Source organism: Mesoplodon densirostris, chromosome 1 (genome assembly GCF_025265405.1).
Source record: "Mesoplodon densirostris isolate mMesDen1 chromosome 1, mMesDen1 primary haplotype, whole genome shotgun sequence".
Lineage (NCBI taxonomy): Eukaryota > Metazoa > Chordata > Mammalia > Artiodactyla > Ziphiidae > Mesoplodon > Mesoplodon densirostris.
The window spans coordinates 38,655,353-38,675,318 of NC_082661.1; the positions used below are offsets into that span (position 1 = coordinate 38,655,353).

Genomic DNA, 19,966 nt, shown 5'->3' on the forward strand with positions numbered 1-19,966 from the left:
CAGTCTCTAGATCCATCAATGTCTCTACATATGACCCAATTTCATTACTTTTTATGGCTGAGTCATATTCCATTGTATATATGTACCATTTCTTCTTTATCCATTTGTCTGTCGATGGGCATTTAGGTTGCTTCCATGACCTGGCTATTGTAAATAGTGCTGCAATGAACATGGGGGTGCATGTGTCTTTTTGAATTATGGTTTTCTCTGGGTATATGCCCAGTAGTGGGATTGCTGGGTCATATGGTAATTCTATTTTTAGTTTTTTAAGGAACCTCCATACAGTTCTCCATATTGGCTATATCAATTTACATTCCCACCAACAGTGCAAGAGGGTTCCCTTTTCTCCACACCCTCTCCAGCATTTGTCATTTGTAGATTTTCGGTTGATGCCCATTCTGACTGGTGTGAGGTGATGCCTCATTCTAGTTTTGATTTGCATTTCTGATAATTAGTGATGTTGAGCAGCTTTTCATGTGCTTCTTGGCCATCTGTATGTCTTCTTTGGAGAAATGTCTGTTTAGGTCTTCTGCCCATTTTTGGATTGGGTTGTTTGTTTTTTTAATATTGAGCTGCATGAGCTGTTTATATATTTTGGAGATTCATCTGTTGTCCATTGATTCGTTTGCAAATATTTTCTCCCATTCTGAGGGTTGTCTTTTCATCTTGTTTGTAGTTTCCTTTGCTGTGCAAAAACTTTTAGGTTTCATTAGGTCCCATTTGTTTATTTTTGTTTTTTTTCCATTACTCTAGGAGGTGGATCAAAAAAGATCTTGCTGTGTTTTATGTCAAAGAGTGTTCTTCCTATGTTTTCCTCTAAGAGTTTTATAGTGTCCGGTCTTACATTTAGGTTTTTAATCCATTTTGAGTTTATTTTTTTGTATAGTGTTAGGGAACGTTCTAATTTCATTCTTTTACATGTAGCTGTCCAGTTTTCCCAGCACCACTTATTGAAGAGGCTGTCCTTTCTCCATTGTATATCATTGCCCCCTTTGTCACAGATTAGTTGACCATGGGTGTGTGGGATTATCTCTGGGCTTTCTATCCTGTTCCACTGATCCATATTTCTGTTTTTGTGCCAGTACCATATTGTCTTGATTACTGTAGCTTTCTAGTATAGTCTGAAGTCAGGGAGTCTGATTCCTCCAGCTCCGTTTTTTATCCTCAAGACCACTTTGGCTATTCAGGGTCTTTTGTGTCTCCATACAAATCTTAAGATTTTTTGTTCTAGTTCTGTAAAAAATGCCATTGGTAATTTGACAGGGATTGCATTGAATCTGTAGATTGCTTTGGGTAGTAGAGTCATTTTCACAATATTGATTCTTGCAATCCAAGAACATGGTATATCTCTCCATCTGTTTGTATCATCTTTAATTTCTCTCATCAGTGTCTTATTGTTTTCTGCATACAGGTCTTTTGTCTCCCTAGGTAGGTTTATTCCTAGGTATTTTATTCTTTTTGTTGCAGTGGTAAATGGGAGTGTTTCCTTAATTTCTCTTTCAGATTTTTCATCATTAGTGTATAAGAATGCCAGAGATTTCTGTGCATTAATTTTGCATCCTGCAACTTTACCAAATTCATTGATTAGCTCTAGTAGTTTTCTGGTGACATCTTTAGGATTCTCTATGTATAGTATCATGTCATCTGCAAACAGTGACAGTTTTACTTCTTCTTTTCCAATCTGTATTCCTTTTATTTCTTTTTCTTCTCTGATTGCCATGGCTAGGAGTTCCAAAACTATGTTGAATAATAATGGTGAGCGTGGGGCTTCCCTGGTGGCGCAGTGGTTGAGAGTCCGCCTGCCAATGCAGGGGACGTGGGTTCGTGCCCTGATCTGGGAGGATCCCACATGCTACAGAGCGGCTGGGCCTGTGAGCCATGGCCACTGAGCCTGCGCGTCCGGAGCCTGTGCTCCGCAACAGGAGAGGCCACAACAGTGAGAGGCCCGCGTACCGCAAAAAAAAAAAAAAAATAATAATAATAATAATAATGGTGAGCGTGGACAACCTTGTCTTGTTCCTGATCTTAGGAATGCTTTCAGTTTTTCACCATTGATAATGATGTTTGCTATGGGTTTCTCATATATGGCCTTTATTATATTGAGGTAGGTTCCCTTCATGCCCACCTTCTGGAAAGTTTTTTATCATAAATGGGTGTTGAATTTTATCAAAAGCTTTTTCTGCAACTATTGAGATGATCATATGGTTTTTCTTCTTCAATTTGTTAATACGGTCTATCACATTGATTGATTTGCGTATATTGAAGAATCCTTGCATCCCTTGGATAAATCCCACTTGATCGTGGTGTATGATCCTTTTAATGTGTTGTTGGATTCTGTTTGCTAGTATTTTGTTGAGGATTTTTGCATCTATATTCATCAGTGATATTGGTCTGTAATTTTCTTTTTTTGTAGTATCTTTGTCTGGTTTTAGTATCAGAGTGATGGTGGCATCATAGAATGAGTTTGGGAGTCTTTCCTCTGCAATTTTTTGGAAGAGTTTGAGAAGGATGGGTGTTAGCTCTTCTCTAAATGTTTGATAGAATTCACCTTTGAAGCCATCTGGTCCTGGACTTTTGTTTGTTGGAAGATTTTTAATCACAGTTTCAATTTCATTACATGTGAATGGTCTGTTCATATTTTCTATTACTTCCTGGTTCAGTCTTGGAAGGTTATACCCCTCTAAGAATTTGTCCATTTCTTCCAGGTTGTCCACTTTATTGCCATAGAGTTGCTTGTAGTAGTCTCTTAGGATGCTTTGTATTTCTGCAGTGTCCACTGTAACTTCTTTTTCATTTGTAATTTTATTGATCTGAGTCCTCTCCCTCTTTTTCTTGATGAGTCTAGCTAATGGTTTTATCAATTTTGTTTATCTTCTCAAAGAACCAGCTTTTGTTTTATTGATCTTTGCTATTGTTTTCTTTGTTTCTATTTCATTTATTTCTGCTCTGATCTTTATGATTTCTTTCCTTCTACTAACTTTGGGTTTTGTTTGTTCTTCTTTCTCTAGTTCGTTTAGGTGTAAGCTTCGATTGTTTATTTGAGCTGTTTGTTGTTTCTTTAGGTAGGGTTGTATTGCTGTAAACTTCCCTCTTAGAACTGCTTTTGCTGCATCCCATAGGTTTTGGATCGTCGTGTTTTGTCCTTTGTCTCTAGGTAGGTTTTGAATTCCTCTTTGATTTCTTCAGTGATCTCTTGGTTATTTAGTAACATACTGTTTACCCTCCATGTACTTGTGTTTTTCATGGTTTTTTCCCTGTAATTGATTTCTAATCTCATAGCATTGTGGTCAGAAAAGATGACTTCAATTTTCTTAAATTTACTGAGGCTTGATTTGTGACCCAAGATGTGATCTATCCTGGAGAATATTCCATGTGCACTTGAGAAGAAAGTGTAATCTGCTGTTTGGGGATGGAATGTCCTATAAATATCAATTAAATCTATCTGGTCTATTGTGTCATTTAAAGCTTGTGTTTCCTTCTTAATTTTCTGTTTGGATGATCTGTCCATTGGTGTAAGTGAGGTGTTAAAGTCCCCCACTATTATTGTGTTACTGTCGATTTCCTCTTTTATAGCTGTTAGCATTTGCCTTATGTATTGATGTGCTCCTATGTTGGGTGCCTATATAACTGTTATCTCTTCTTCTTGGATTGATCCCTTGATCATTATGTAGTGTCCTTCCTGTCTCTTGTAACATTCTTTATTTTAAAGTCTATTTTATCTGATATGAGTATTGCTACCCTGGCTTTCTTTTGATTTCTGTTTGCATGAAATATCTTTTTCCATCCCCTCACTTTCAGTCTGTGTGTGTCCCTAGGTCTGAAATGGGTCTCTTGTAGTCAGCATATATATGAGTCTTGTTTTTGTATCCATTCAGTGAGCCTGTGTCTTTTGGTTGGAGCATTTAATCCATTCACGTTTAAGGTAATTATAGATATGTATGATCCTATTACCATTTTCTTAATTGTTTGGGGTTTGTTTTTGTAGGTCCTTTTCTTCGCTTGTGTTTCCCACTTAGAGACGGTCCTTTAGCATTTACTATAGAGCTGGTTTGGTAGTGCTGAATTCTTTTAGCTTTTGCTTGTCTGTAAAGCTTTTGATTTCTCCATCGAATCTGAATGAGATCCTTTCCGGGTTGAGTAATCTTGGTTGTAGATTCTTCCCTTTCATCACTTGAAATATGTCATGCCACTCCCTTCTGGCTTGTAGAGTTTCTGCTGAGAAATCAGCTGTTAACCTTACGGGGGTTTCCTTGTATGTTATTTGTTGTTTTTCCCTTGCTGCTTTCAATAATTTTTCCTTGCCTTTAATTTTTGCCAATTTGATTACTATGTGTCTGGGTGTATTTCTCCTTGTGTTTATCCTGTATGGGACTCTCTGTGCTTCCTGGACTTGGGTGGCTCTTTCCTTTCCTATGTTAGGGAAGTTTTCAACTATAATCTCTTCAAATATTTTCTCTGGTCCTTTCTCTCTCTCTTCTCCTTCTGGGAGCCCTATGATGTGAATGTTGTTGTATTTAGTGTTGTCCCAGAGGTTTCTTAGGCTGTCTTCCTTTTCATTCTTTTTTCTTTTTTCTGTTCCATGGCAGTGAATTCCACCATTCTGTCTTCCAGGTCACTTATCCATTCTTCTGCCTCAGTTATTCTGCTATTGATTCCTTCTAGTGTATTTTTCATTTCAGGTATTGTACTGTTCATCTCTGTTTGTTTGTTCTTTAATTCTTCTAGGTCTTTGTTAAACATTTCTTGCATCTTTTCAATCTTTGCCTCCATTCTTTTTCCAAGGTCCCTGATCATCTTCACTATCATTATTCTGAATTCTTTTTCTGGAAGGTTGTCTATCTCCACTTCATTTAGTTGTTTTTCTTGGGTTTTATCTTGTTTCTTCATCTGGTACATAGCCCTCTGCCTTTTCATCTTGTCTGTCTTTCTGTGAATGTGGTTTTTGTTCCACAGGCTGCACAATTGTAGTTCTTCTTGCTTCTGCTGTCTGCCCTTTCCTCATACATTTGTTAAATCATCCTCCAAACTCCGGAACTCCATACTCCAGAGGCCTTCTTTTCCACATGCTGCCTCTCCCATTCTGTGCAGGCCCTCTCCAGTCACTCTTGATATTTCTATTTGTCTCACGCTCCTGACCTTTCATAGGATGATGGAAAATGTATTTGTACAGCATCAGATCACATAAGTAGATACCCTCCAATTGATATTTTTCCGATTGTCACAACTCTCTGAGCAAGGCAGAAAGAAATCATTAGATCTTTTGGTGCCTCTGAGTCCATCATAAAAGTAGGAGAGTGGAGGTGGGAGTTGGGGGAGATATATTGAGAATAGTGACAGAGAGAGAGAGAGAGATAAATGAAGACTGAGAACCAGTTTGGGCTGAACTTCAAATCCGTTGAAAATATGGTGAACATGCTCCAAACCACTGGATTGGTTGAGCCCAGGCACAGTACTCCCAAACTTGGTGTAAGACAGAAATCCCCAAACAACAGAAATTTGTTCTCCACTGTTCTGGAGGCTAGAAATCCAAAATCAGCATGTTGGCAGGCCCACGCTCCCTCTGAAGGCTGTAGGGGAGAATCCATTCTTGCCTCTTCTAGCTTCTGATGGGTCCTGTGTTACTTGCTTTGTGGCTGTGTTACTCTAGTGTCTGCTTCTATCTTCACATGGTCTTCTTCCCTGTGTGTCCCTGTGTCTTCTCCTTTTCTGTCATAAGGACACTGTCATAGGATTTATGGCTAATCCTAATCCAGGATGATCTCATCTCAAGATCTGTAACTTAATGAAAAATACAAATAGTAGCCTCATTGAGGGTGTACTACATGCCAGTCACTGTACACATATTTTCTCTGTTTCTCACAACAAGACTGCAGCCCTGCAATCAGTTCTGCAAAGTGGGTGTTATGAGTCCCACTTTACAGATGGGAAAACCAAGGCTCAGAAAAGTTGCTCAAAGTTTTAGAGATAGAAACTAACAGATCTGACCAGGTTTAGACAGCATACCCCTTGATTGTCACATCCTTGTTGCCAATTCCATTCATTCATTCATTCCACAAACATTTATTGAATGCCTACTGCGTGTGAAAGCCATTCTAGGTGCTGAAGATACCTAGAACAAAGGACAAAACAAAAATCTCTGTTTGCTCGGGCTTCCGTGTTGGCGCAGTGGTAGAGAGTCTGCCTGCCGATGCAGGGACATGGGTTCGTGCCCCGGTTCGGGAAGATTCCACATGCCACGGAGCGGCTGGTCCCATGAGCCATGGCCACTGGGCCAGCATGTCCGTTGCCTGTGCTCCGCAATGGTGAAGGTCACAGCAGTCAGAGGGCAAGGTACCACAAAAAAAAAAAAAAAAAAAAATCTCTGTTTGCTCAAAGCTGAAATTCTAATGGGAGATACAGACAGGAAGCAGATATGTAAAATATGTAGTAATTTAAGTGTTGATATAGCTATGGAAAAATTATAAAGCAATATATGTACCTTGTCAAACATATCAACTGTAACAAGACACTTTGAGATAACCGGGAGATTTGAATATATACTGGTATATGATAATGTTAGTCTCTTAGATTTGATAATGGCATGGTAGCAGTGTTTCTAAAATACATTTATTTAAAGATGCAGACTGAAGTGTTTATGTATAAACTAAGATTGCAAAAATGTTGCAAATTATTGATATTGGATGATAGATACATGAGGAAGATACTCTAAAATTTTTTGTATGTTTAAAAAATTTCCATAATACATAGGGGTGGCAGATAAGACATGCAAGGGGTTTTGTAAGACCAAATAGGTAAATCAGGGAAGGTCGCACTGAGAAGGTGACATTGGAGCAAAGACTTGAATGAAGTTGGGGAGGAAACCATGTGGATCTCTGAGAATGTTCCAGGCAGAAGTAGGAGTTAGTACAGAGCAAAGACTTGGAGCAAAGACTTGAATGAGGTTGGGGAGGAAACCATGTGGATCTCTGAGAATGTTCCAGGCAGAAGTAGGAGTTAGTACAGAGCCCTGAGAAAAGAGAGAAAAAGAGAAAGAGTGTGGAAAGAGAGAAATGTACTCCAAAGAAACTGGGCAGAACTGTGAATAAGAAATCAAACTATGATGCCTGCTAGCTTCCCTTCAGCTTTAGAGTTATTAATAATGTTCTTTACTGTGTCTTATGCAACAGAGCATTTCAGACAGTATCATAATGCCAATTAAGTTGTGACATTATTTTGAGCCAAATCATTCAGATTTTCAAGGATATTGAATATTTTAAGTGTAGACATTATGAGGTTTTCAAAAGCCAGAAATGATCACACCTTTCCAAACTAGAAAAGGCCACTGAAGCATACTACAGGTTTCAATTTCTAATAAGGTAATGTCACTTGCTATAACCCACACAAAAAGCTCTCTGAGGCCCTTAAAAGTTTTTTAAAAGAGTAAAGGGATTTTGAGATCAAAAAGTGAGAAAATCACAATGGATTATCCCCAGCCTTGTTGGTAGATTCATTTCTTCCCATGACCTCATACGAAACTATTGCTTTGGAGTTCCTAGCACTTATCCAAGTCCCTGGCTGGGTCTAAATTGTCAGTCCTTCTGGCTCAGGAAGCTGCTTTTCAGTCACCTGAGAGATTTTGACCAAAGGTACCCTGTTTCTACCTTGGCATTTTTGTCTATTTCATTTGTTAGTTTCTTTTTCTCACTTTTTTCTTTTTCTCATTTTTACCTTTTATTCTCTTTTTTTCTCTTTTCTTTATTCTTTTTATTCACTCCTTTTTCAGTTTTTCTTATTTGTTTAGTTTATTTTCATTTTTGTCTGGCATTGTGTTTTGATTCAGTCATAAAGGGCAGTTCATGGGGTGAACATTGAACTGGTTTTCTTTTGATTTGGACCAAGCTTCTCACCAGCTCTTCCCAGATGTAACCCGACCATAGGACGCCTCGACTCCAATCACAGCAGTGAGTCCAGCGTGCTGCGGGGCCTCTAAGCTGTCTCTGCTGAGGAGAGACCCAGATTCACATGGCCTCCTCCAGACCCTCGAGACCGTCGGCAAGGAAGACCGGGCTATGGTGAAGATGGCCGGCACATCCTGGCTGGGAAAGCGAGAGCTGTGAAGATCATTGATGAGACTCAGCGGAACTCCTCCAGCCTCTGGAGACTGTCCCGCAAAGCAGGAATCATGAAGGCTTGGATCATCCCAACATAGTGAAGTATTTGAAGTGACGGAGGCTGAGGAAACTCTCCGCCTTGTTAGGAGGATGCTAGTGGAGGAGAGGTGTTTGAGTACCTCGTGGCTCATGGCAGTAGGAAAGCAAAGCAGCTGAAAGCAGAGTCCACCAGGAGGGTATTGTCCACAGAGAGTGAAAGGCAGAAAACCTGCTCTTGGATGCGAACAGGAACATCAGACTTTGGCTTCAGCAACAAATGCACCTTTTACAACAAGCTGGACACCTACTGGGGTGGTCCCCCTCATGCTGCCTGGAACTCTTCCAGGGAAGAACCACAGGAAGTCATCCTGTCTACACTAGCCAATGGATTCCTGCCTTTTGAAGGACAGAAACTCAAGGAGCTGTGGGAGCGGGTTCTGAGCAGAATATATCACATTTGATTCTTATCAATGAATGTGAATATCTGCTAGAGAAATTTCTCATTCTCCATCCCAACAAGAGAGGCCCTTTAGAGCAAATAGTGAAGGATCCGTGGATTACTGTGGGTCATGGCTATGAGGAACTAAAGCTCTACATGGAGCCACTCTCTGACTACCAGGACCCCAGGCAGACTGAATTCATGGCGTCCATGGTTCCACGTGGAGACAGAGATCCAGGACTCACTGACAGCCCGGAAAGACAAGGTAATGTTCCAATATCTGCTCCTGGGTTATAAGAGATCTGAGCCAGAGGGCTACGGGGTCACCCTGAAGCCTCAGCCTTCAGCGGATCTAACAGCAGCACTCCTTCCCCGCCCCCAGGAACGGCGCAGGGTCCCCGCCAGCTGCAAGCAGCACATTCCCACCTCTAACTGCTGCTCTGAGAACACTCCGCCGAGGAGGAACGCAGATGTGGAGGAACGCAGATGTGGAGGAGGATCAGGGCCCAGGGCGGAGGGCCACAGGACAGCCAGCGAGCGGCAGGGAAAGAAGACCGCCGCTGCCGCCCACCCCCCAGCGCCCTCCCCACCGGCACAAGTCAGAGCAGGAGTCCCCCGCGCTAGAAGAGAGCCAGCCTCCGCCAGCGGCAAAAGCCAGGATCGGCTCCACTGGGAGCTTCTTCAGGAAGTTCAAGTCCAAATCGACAGGAAGAAATCGAGGTTTGCCAGAGGAACCTGAATGAACCTGAAAGCCAAGACAGAGGGAAGACATTCCTCACTCATGTGGTGAGCAGCCGAGGCAGAGGTAAAACGTGAGCCGCGCTCACTACACTTGAGATGGACGATGGAGACCACGAGCTCCGTGGAGCGGGAGGAGAGGGTGCGGAGACAGGAGAGGATGCGGGGACAGGAGAGGATGCGGGGACAGGAGAGGATTCTGGGACAAGAGAGGATGGGGGGACAGGAGAGAATGCGGTGCCAGGCGATGCTCCAGGCGAGCAGCTGCCAGTGCAGCAGAATCAGGACCAGCTGCTGTGCGGGCAGCCGGGACTCGCGAGCAGGGAGCGCGGCCTCCCGACCTAGGGGATTGAAACGCGGACCCCCATCTCCACGCCTCCAGAAGCATCGCCTCCAGAACCGCTGCCCGGGGACTAGAGGAGGCGCTGTTCCAAACTGAGGCCGCGCTCCCCGACCTGGAGCCAAACCGCTGCCAGGCCCGGCGCCTCCCTGGAACCCTGCTCTTCTTCTTTTCTACTTGCTGGGGGGGCGCGAAGCCCTGTAAGATAAACACAGGCGACTCCAGTGAGAACACACAGCTGTTTACTCAGAGGCGTCCAGAGGAGTTGCCACCATCACTTGCATTTGGCGGGGACCCCAGGCAGACAGGGCAGTGGGAAGCTCCCAGGTGGAAAGGGAAGGCTCCAGGAGCCCAGACTGGGGGCTGTTGGCACCGGGAAGCTGGCGGAGGACTAACTAGAGATGGACATCTTATGTGATTGGTTTAAGAAACGTATTTGGCTTTCTCTGGTTGGACCTGAGTTGGAAGGGGAGTGTAGATGTGGGGAGGAAAAAAAAGGAAGCTGGCAATTATTGACCCAAGTTCTGATGTCTGTTGCATTACTGGAATAAGGAGCCCAAAGTGGTGACTTAGCAATTTCAGCGTCCAGGTTAAAGGAGCCACAGTCAATGTAGATCCATTAATTCTGGACATCTTTCCTCCTTGGAAAGATTAACATGCAGGCTAACTGTTCAAAGCTCTTCCACTGGGGGAAATTCCCATAACCACTGTCCTTCGGAACCACCCCTAAATGGCGCTAGAGTGCTACAGTTGTATACTTTGGGGAAGTACCAAGCATATCATGCAGAACCATGGATAAACTGGTCCAAATAATCTCTTCCTCAGTCAGCTAGTCACATGGAACTCCCCATGAGGCCATAGGTGAGACTGAGAGAGAAAAGGCAATGTAGAAAGAATACGGGTCATGGGAATCTTGCTTGTGGGACTTCCTTGCGTCTTTAGGTCCTACATGGGCTCAGTTTCATCTACAGAACTTCTTGATGATGGAGAGCTCCTGAGCACACCCAACTTTATAGTTTGATTGGTCAGGCTACACCCAATTCATGATGGGTAGTCAATCATATATAGCTTGATGGCCTATCGTCAAGTATTCATTCAGTCTCTACTAAGAGTCCTGAACAAGCCAGACACTGTTCCTCAAAGGAGAATAGTAATTTGCAGAGGATGACATAGCTATGCTCCAAGATCCTAAAGGTGTGTTCTGTGATTCACCTGACAAAGGCTCCATAGAGCATCACTATCTGTCACAGACACTTTAGGCATCTCAAATCTGTTGGGTCATATGGCACAAGTAGCAGAGCAGCTTGCCTTCAGCTCAGACCTGTTGCAGACCCTTCTCTTGCTCTGTGGGCACTAAAAACTGGCAGCCTTTAGGATAATTCAGAAAATGGGTCAAAGTAGCAGGCTCAAACGGGGTACACATTGTCTCAGACTCCAAGGAGGCCCACTAGGCTTGGTGCCTCTTTATCAGTAGTAGAAGGGAGCAGATGCAACAACTTGTATTTCACATTGGAAAGTACATGTCAACATGCCCCAGTCACTGGACTCCAAGAAACGTCACTAAGGTGGCAGACCTCTGAAATGTTAAGGGACTTATTTCCACCCACTGATACACATGAGTCTTACCAAGGTGTCTCGAATGGTTGCTACTTCCTGCGTACCATGTCCAAATCAGCAGCATACCATCAGCATCACAGTGGACCAGCATGATGTCTTGGGAAATGAAGAAATATCAGTCTCTGTGAAGGAAATATTGACAGAGGGCTGTATCCCTGAGATAAGACAGGGAAGGTGAATTTCCGGTCTGGCCAGCTGGAAGCAAACTGCTTCTATTGGTCTTTACTAGCATGAATAGATAATACAGCATTTACCAGTTGCATAGCTGCAGACCACCTGCCCCAGAATGGGTCAATTTGCTCCAACAATGAAAAGCAGGAACAGCAGCTAAACTGAAGTGACCATCTCATTGACTAAAATCCACTGTCCCCAAGATCCATCTGCCCTTTGCATAGACATAGTTAAGCAATCCTTTAAAGAGAAAGAAATTGGTACTGAGACCACACAGCTAACAAATGACAGACCCGAATTCTCACTCCAAATTCTAAGCCCAGGTCGTCACATCTTAACACCTCAGCGACTCTGTAATCACTTCCAGTTGCCATCACAAATTGGACCTGTAGATTCATTACTAGGACTTAATCTCAATTTTTGGTAAAGAAATTTTTAAAAATTCGTCCTCTCTCAAATATGAAATAGATTGCAAAATAGGTACCCAAAATATGATCCAGTCCTGCAATAATTGATCTCTGATGGAAGTTTAAATCGTGAGTGGCTTTCTAGATGGCGGTTTTGTAACGAATCAACATCCTTTTTCTTTTATTTTAAAAATCTTTATTGGAGTATAATTGCTTTAAAATGTTGTGTTAGTTTCTGCTTTATAACAAAGTGAATCAGTTATACATATACATATGTTCCCATATCTCTTCCCTCTTGCATCTCCCTCCCTCCCACCCTCCCTATCCCACCCCTCAAGGTGGTCACAAAGCACTGAGCTGATCTCCCTGTGCTATGCGGCTGCTTCCCACTAGCTATCTATTTTACGTTTGGTAGTGTATATATGTCCATGCCTCTCTCTCACTTTATCACAGCTTACCCTTCCCCCTCCCCATATCCTCAAGTCCGTTCTCTAGTAGGTCTGTGTCTTTATTCCCGTCTTACCTCTAGGTTCTTCATGACATTTTTTCCCCCTTAGATTCCATATATATGTGGAATTTATACGGTATTTGTCTTTCTCGGCCGTGATGGGCGCGAGCGGCGGGACTGGTGGGGGACCGAGTCGTCCGTCGCCCTCCAGCCTCGCGCCCGTGTCCCCACTTGGAGCCCCAGCTCCTGGGACTCGGGCCGCCGGGTCCGCCAGAGCTCCGGGAGGCGCTGCAGCGCGAGGTGAGGCTTTGACAACGACAAGGTCACTTGCAAATTGCCCGCCAAGGGTGAAAAGAGCTTCAACTCCGTGGCCAAATTGCAAAACGTGAGGACCTTGGAGGAAACGCGAACTGTTTGATCCCGTAGACCGTGCACCAAGGCGAAAAGCCACTGCGGGAGAGGATGTGGACCCGGTTAAGGCCCAGAATTCTGACAGTGATTCGCGACATTTTATGACCCGTTCCTGGCTGTTCCTCCGCAGATAACAGCCGGTCATCTAAAGCAACCTCATACAAACAGGGACCACTTGTCCCCTTGACGAACGGTGGAGAGACTGCAAAAGCGAGTCCGCAGCGGGAGAGAGCCAGCCTTCCAGCTGCAGAGCCCGGGCGCCTTCCTCTTCCGGAGCTAGTGAGTACCTCCCTCAGCATCGACATTCAAGTGAAACAGAAGATACTCCAGCTCTGACAAGCTGTTTATTTATAGGTTACAAAGGATCACAAGGTAAAAATCACTCAGAGGAAAACACAAGTACTGTACCTGTGGATAGGCCTTCATAGTGGAACTCAGAAGGAGCCTCATTCATGGAAGTGCTAGGAATTTGGGCCAAAAACCCAGCGGCCTCACCACATAAACTTAAAACAAATGTATTCCCTTTTGTCATTATGCGAGAAGAGGGCCTCCCGTTTCCTCTGAAGAAAGAGGCACAAGGATAAGAAGCATCTTTATGGCATCACAGCAGCTGGATTTCTACCACGTCACTGTACACCTACACGGCTGCTTTCCTAGAAGGATCTTTGGCGCTTCAGAAAGAGCAGAAACAGTTGTGAGGAGATGCAAACCAAGATCACAGGACAAAGATTAGCTGAAAGATTGACTATTAAAATGCATACCTATAATCCAGAGGGTAGACTTTGGGGGAAATACCAAGAAGTAAGGGATGAAGATGGTGATCAGTTCTCTGATGATGTATTCTGAAGACGGGCATTAGGATGATCTCCTAAATCTCTCACTCTTGAGATGTGGGTGTCTTATATCAGACTTTTTAACAAGTATCAAGACACCAGACACTTTTGAAGGCAAGAATTTTATAAAGTTACACTAAGGAAACTATTGAAAAAATATGCCCAGTTCATCTGTCAGAAGATGACCTTCATGTGCTTGAATATTGTGTTTAACCACATTGTATTAAATTTTTGCACTGTATCATGCATTGGTCTGAGTACTGCTTATAATAGAGTACTTTTTTTTTCTTTAAGCCAAATGAAAGCAAGTGAGTCCTTTTTGTCTTATTCTCATCTCTATCAGATATTACTTACTGTCTTTCACTGAGATACTTAGTTGTGCCAGGAGTCAACCTAAAATGAATTAGAAGACATAGCATCCTTCTTTTTTGGATAAAGAAGTGAGCAGTCTAGAGAACTTCATGCACATTTGCAAGGGGTTATTGAGATATTGGATGTGAAGTACTTAGGAAGACACTCACAGGAAATGCTTAACACATGTGTTTCCTCCTTCTGCCTTCCCTTAGGAAGAATGTTATCTTTCACCTTGTTCGGAATAAGCAGTACTTTTAGCATGAGCTAGAGGTGAAGGGTCTTTCTAGGTGACCAGAATTTCGTGGAGCAGCCTGGGGTCTAAGAAAGGTCTAAGATGATGCACGGAGGTGAAGGGAGTATCCATGCTTGTGCTTTTCCTGTGTTGAGTTCTTTGATCTAACGGGATATGTTCATTTACAGGATGTTAACATTTGGAAAGGAAATATTTTCAAAAGCTACGGTTGAGGGACTTCCCTGGTGATCCAGTGGGTAAGACTCTGCGCTACCAATGCAGGGGGCCGGGGTTCAGTCCCTGGTCAGGGAACTAGATCCGCATGCATGCTGCAACTAAGAGTTCGCATGCCGCAACTAAAGATCCCACGTGCTGCAACTGAGACCCAGCGCAGCCAAAATAAAGTAAATAAATAAAGTGCTTACCCATTAAAAAAAAGAAGCTACAGTTGAATTATTGTCTTGCCAATATGTCACTTTAAATTTACCCCCAAAGAGAGGGAAACCTCTAGACTGCAGAAACCTCAGTCTCACTTATACACACTTTCATGTCATCTTAAAGGATTGTATGGTTGTCTCCAGAGAAGTTAACACTTACATTACCAAAGATTTGTTTGTCTAATATGTTGGCATCTCTCCTTTTCTGAATTAATTTATTTTTATTTATATTTGGCTGCATTGGGTCTTCGTTGCTGTGCGCGGGCTTTCTCTCGTTGCGGAGAGTGGGGGCTACTCTTTGTTGCAGTGCACGGGCTTCTCATTGTCTCTTGTTGCGGAGCACGGGCTCTAGGCACGCGGGCTTCAGTAGCTGTGGCACGCGGGCTCAGTAGTTGTGGCTCACAGGCTCTAGAGCGCAGGCTCAGTAGTTGTGGCACACGGGCTTAGTTGCTCCGTGGCATGTGGGATCTCCCTGGACCAGGGATTGAACCCATGTCCCCGGCATTGGCAGGCGGATTCTTAACCACTGTGCCATCAGGGAAGTCCCTATGTTGGCATCTTTAAACAATGTTGAAAGAAGAATAAAATATTAATTAGAACAAATAAGAAAAATCCTTAAAGGAGAACCTTTGTTAGACCTATAAATTTTATTTCAAAGACTTTATCCTAATGGAATTACCATGCATAATAGCTGATATTGGTTTTTTATAAATTTATTTATTTATCTGGCTGCGTTGGGTCTTCGTTGCTGCACGTGGGCTTTCTCTAGTTGCGGTGAGCGGGGGCTACTCTTCGCTGCGGTGCACAGGCTTCTCATTGCGGTGGCTTCTCTTGTTGTGGAGGCTTCTCTTGTTGCGGAGCATGGGCTCTAGGCACACGGGCTTCAGTAGGCTCGCGGGCTCTCTAGTGCAGGCTCAGTAGTTGTGGTGCACAGGCTTAGTTGCTCCATGGCATGTGAGATCTTCCCGGACAAGGGATCAAACCCGTGTCCCCAGTATTGGCAGGCAGATTCTTAACCACTGCGCCACCAGGGAAGTCCCTGATATTGGTTTTTAAAAATGGAAATAACGTAAACATCCAACAAAGGGGATTTGTTAGTAAATTATTGTACCTCCAAATGACAAAATCATACATGCAACCATTAAAAATGATTTTTAAAATGTTGGATGACATAGAAAGATTTCCCATATTAAGTGGGAATAAAGTAGACAACTAAATGATATGTATAGTATGAGCCCATTTTTGTAAAATTAGGTATGCAGAGGAGAATAGTGTTAGATATATACCCACCAAAGTGGGAATTATATTGAACCTATAGGATAACTAAAAGCCATTAATAATCAAATAAATTGAATTTATAGAAAGGAATTTACTGTATGGAAAAATGTTAAAAAAACACCAAACAATTAACCAACATTTATCGAGTGCTATATGCCAGACCTATTATAAGTGCTTTTTTTTTTTAACATCTTTATTGGAGTATAATTGCTTTACAATGGTGTGTTAGTTTCTGCTTTATAACAAAGTGAATCAGCTATACATATACATATATCCCCATATCTCTTCCCTCTTGTGTCTCCCTCCCTCCCACCCTCCCTATCCCACCGCTCTAGATGGTCACAAAGCACCGAGCTGATCTCCCTGTGCTATGCTCCTGCTTCCCACTAGCTATTGGTTCTACATTTGGTAGTGTATATATGTCCATGCCACTCTCTCACTTTGTCCCAGCTTACCCTTCCCCATCCCCATGTCCTCAGGTCTATTCTGTAGTAGGGCTGTGTCTTTATTTCCATCCCGCCCCTAGGTTCTTCATGGCCAATTTTTTTTTTTTTTTTTAGATTCCATATATATGTGTTAGCATACGGCATTTGTTTTTCTCTTTCTGACTTCACTCTGTATGACAGACTCTAGGTCCATCTACCTCACTACAAATAACTCACAAGTGCTTTTACACATTTTATCTTGTCTAAACTTTGAAATGGTCTTAGACACTACATATTTTATTTTACAGATGAGGAAACAGGCAGAAAGAAGTTAAAAATCTTCCCCAAGTTTGCACAGCTAACAAGTTGTAGATACTGGCTTGAACTTGGGAGGTCTGATCCCTGAGTCTGCATTGTTAACCACAATTCTGCACTTCCTCCTACTTCCCTCTGCCAGCATAGAGTGTAGAAAGATCATGTGGACATTATCTTGAATTTCCCCAATCTAGCTCCATTTTTCATCTTTTTCCATCCTGCCCTGTGAAGTGGAAGGATTATGGAATAGACTATATGAACAGGTTCCTATGTCCTCCAGCTACTGATTGGGTTTTGTCAATGGGGAGCACTTTGCAGAAGAAGGGAGAGAGACAGTGATGGTAGAGGGTTTATTTCTCTGGTCCTCTCCCTGCTGAGAGGCTAAGTGCTGTGTCAGTCTACTGAAGGGTACTCTTCCTTTCAAGGGGGCTTCTATGAGACTCTTTCCTTCCGTTTTCCAGTAGCCATCTCATCTCTTTGGGCCTAGGGATGGCTAACTGCTGTGCTGTCTTGTGATTCCCCTACCCAACAACTGTTAAATAGTCCCTTTGTAAATCAGCTCTCTCAATCATCCCATTTTAAGTGTCCTAGTTAGAATCCAAACTGATACAAGTCGTGATACCTGTTTTCAAAAAGCTGACATTGAGCATTTTGGGTATACACCACATGAACAGGAAAGTTGAAGCTAGTATAAGAATAGATCCTCTGTAGGAGTAAGGTCGACGGTTACAAACTAAGATATTTTAAGTTGCATGTTCATGGCCACCTGCACATTATTCTATTCTCCATTCCTTAGTTTCCTCTTTTAGACAGATGGGCTGTAGAGATACCTGTAAAGCATGCTGCATGGTGATCAAAATGCTCTCTGAAGTTTTGCAATCTCGCTGTCATAAGTAATTATATCAAAGTAATTCTCACAGCAGTTTTCAGAGCCATTTACTGGCCTTGTGACACACATGGTCATCGAATCATAGAGCATTTTATAGACAGCTCTTCATCTGGAACAGATTTATGAGGTCATTAGACAGGACCTCTGCAGAGACTGAGAAACAGAAAATAGAAGCTGAGACAGACTGGAGTCAAAACATTTGTGTAGACTCCTTATCTTCCACTCACAATAACGTAAAGCATAATATAATAACACAGTTCTTTCCCTGCTTTCTCAGTCCTCTGATGTTGAGGACCTTCTCGTGAACTGTTGAACTATTTCACAAGCCTGAGCAGAACAGACATTTGAGGACTTGCAGAAAAGGTGTGTCTATAGCCAAGCATCACAAGTCATGACCGGGTCACTCTTCCACTCCCTTGAGGCAGCTGCCTTCTTCTTTTGTACCCAACATGATTGATGGTGATAAAATATAAAAGTTTCATAGAAACAAAAAATAAATATATATTTTTCTAAATTTGAGACAAGGAGAGAGGCTTTAATTTTCTGCTCTGACAGCTTAGTTCTGACTCACACAGGAAGGGAAAGGGTTGGAGGAGGAGGTGGACAATAAGGAGAAATTCTAGAAAGTTGCCTACTCAAAAAAGGAACAAGCTAGCAGATACAAGGGTACAGAACATCTTTTAAAGCTAATGCTGCATCTGCTAGTTCTGTCTATAGTTGCTTCCTTAACTACATTCAGATCTGTGCTTTCTATAAAATGCACATAAATTCTGCAATACTTGGAAAGACTGATCTTATGAGAGTAATTGTGAGACTGGCCTGGTTGTCTATAATTGGTTGGCACTTAGTATTGACACTGATTTCCATATTCCCAGGGTTTACATGGTAACCAGGATCTTGTGGGAGAACCCAGCACTGCTGACCACTGTGGCCTTTACTCAGGTCTCAGTCTGATCCCTTTCATGCCTTCTTTTCTCCTAAAGATCCCAGGGATTTAGCCTGGTTCTTCTCTTCTTTGGAAGATTCCTTCTGTATAATGAAATGAATGGTACAGACAAAAAGTGTAATTGCCCTCTGTCTCTCTACTTTAATAGCTCCTCTGAGTTTTTTAGTTTGTTTGTTTGTTTTTTCATTTGTCTGGTTTTTGTTTTGTTTTGAACCATGAATCATTTTTAAAATGATAATATGTTATAGAACTCCAACAGAAATTTGTGGAGTATAATGTTACAAGGGGTATAGAAGGCACTGCAAACAAATTGTTTAAAGACATAAGCACAATTTCATTGTTTTAAAATATCATGTAAATGTATCACAGAACAGCCACAAACTCAATAATAAGCAATATTAAAATAAAACAACAAAAGCATTTTCAAATCAGTAGAAGCCAAAATTCTCACAGGATTTATGTGGCCATACATGGTGGACTTCCCCATCCTTACCTCTACCCCGGCCACCCTCTGAATCTCCACCTGGAATGCTCCGCTGCCCCAGTATTGACAGGGCAAGCTCCCCCATTTCCTTCAGGACTCAATTGGCCCCTTCTTTGTGACAAAGTGAAAAATGGCCTGCTGGCAGTTAAACTATTAAGAGGGAATGGAATAGAGAGCCCAGAAATAAACCCACGCACCTATGGCCAATTAATCTATGACAAAGGAAGCAAAAATATACAATGGAGAAAAGACACTTCAACAAGTGGTGCTGGGAAAACTGGACAGCTATATGCAAAACAATGAGATTAGAACATTTCCTCACACCATATAAAAAATAAACTACAAATGGATTGAAGACCTAAATGTAAGACGTGAAACCATAAAACTCCTAGAAGAGAACATAGGCAGAACATTCTTTGACATAAATCATAGTAATATATACATATATTTTTAGATCTGTCTCCAAAGGTAAAAAAGGGGGGGGGGAACCTCGTTAAACTTAAAAGCTTTTGCACAGCCAAGGACATCACTGACAAAATAAAAAGACAACCTATGGAATGGGGAAAAATATTTACAAATGATATGACTAACAAGGTTTTGTTGCCTTTCTCCTGAAAACCTTCCAATGGCTTCTTATCTTGGTCAGAAGAAATAGCAGAGTCGTTCCAATTGGCCCCCGAGGCACCTCTAGGACTTCATGTTCTACCACTCTCCACCACGCGCATTCTGTTCTAGCCACGCTGACCGAATTTCGCTGACTAGAACCTACTAAGAATATTCCTGCCTCAGGACCTTTGCATTTGCTATTCTCTCATCTCAGAATACTCCTTCCCCAGTATCCACATGGCTCTGAGTCACCTCCTTTTTGTTTGTGCTCCGGTGTCACTGCATCAGAGAGTGCTTTCCCGATTACCTTGTACATAACATAGCACCCACCTTCATTATCCCTTTAGTTTTTTACTGCTCTTCATAGCACTTTCCATTACCTCATTTTTTTTATTTATTCATGGTGTTTCTTCCCATTAGAATGTAACCAGGAGAAGAGGGCTCCTGTTTGGCCACTATACCCCTAG

The 19,966-nt window shown here is 42.5% G+C and overlaps 1 pseudogene; it reads left to right on the forward strand.

The window, feature by feature from the left end:
- The first annotated feature begins 6,763 nt into the window (after positions 1 to 6,763).
- LOC132487940 (serine/threonine-protein kinase MARK2-like) lies at positions 6,764 to 9,420 on the forward strand (annotated as a pseudogene).
- Positions 9,421 to 19,966: the final 10,546 nt, after the last annotated feature.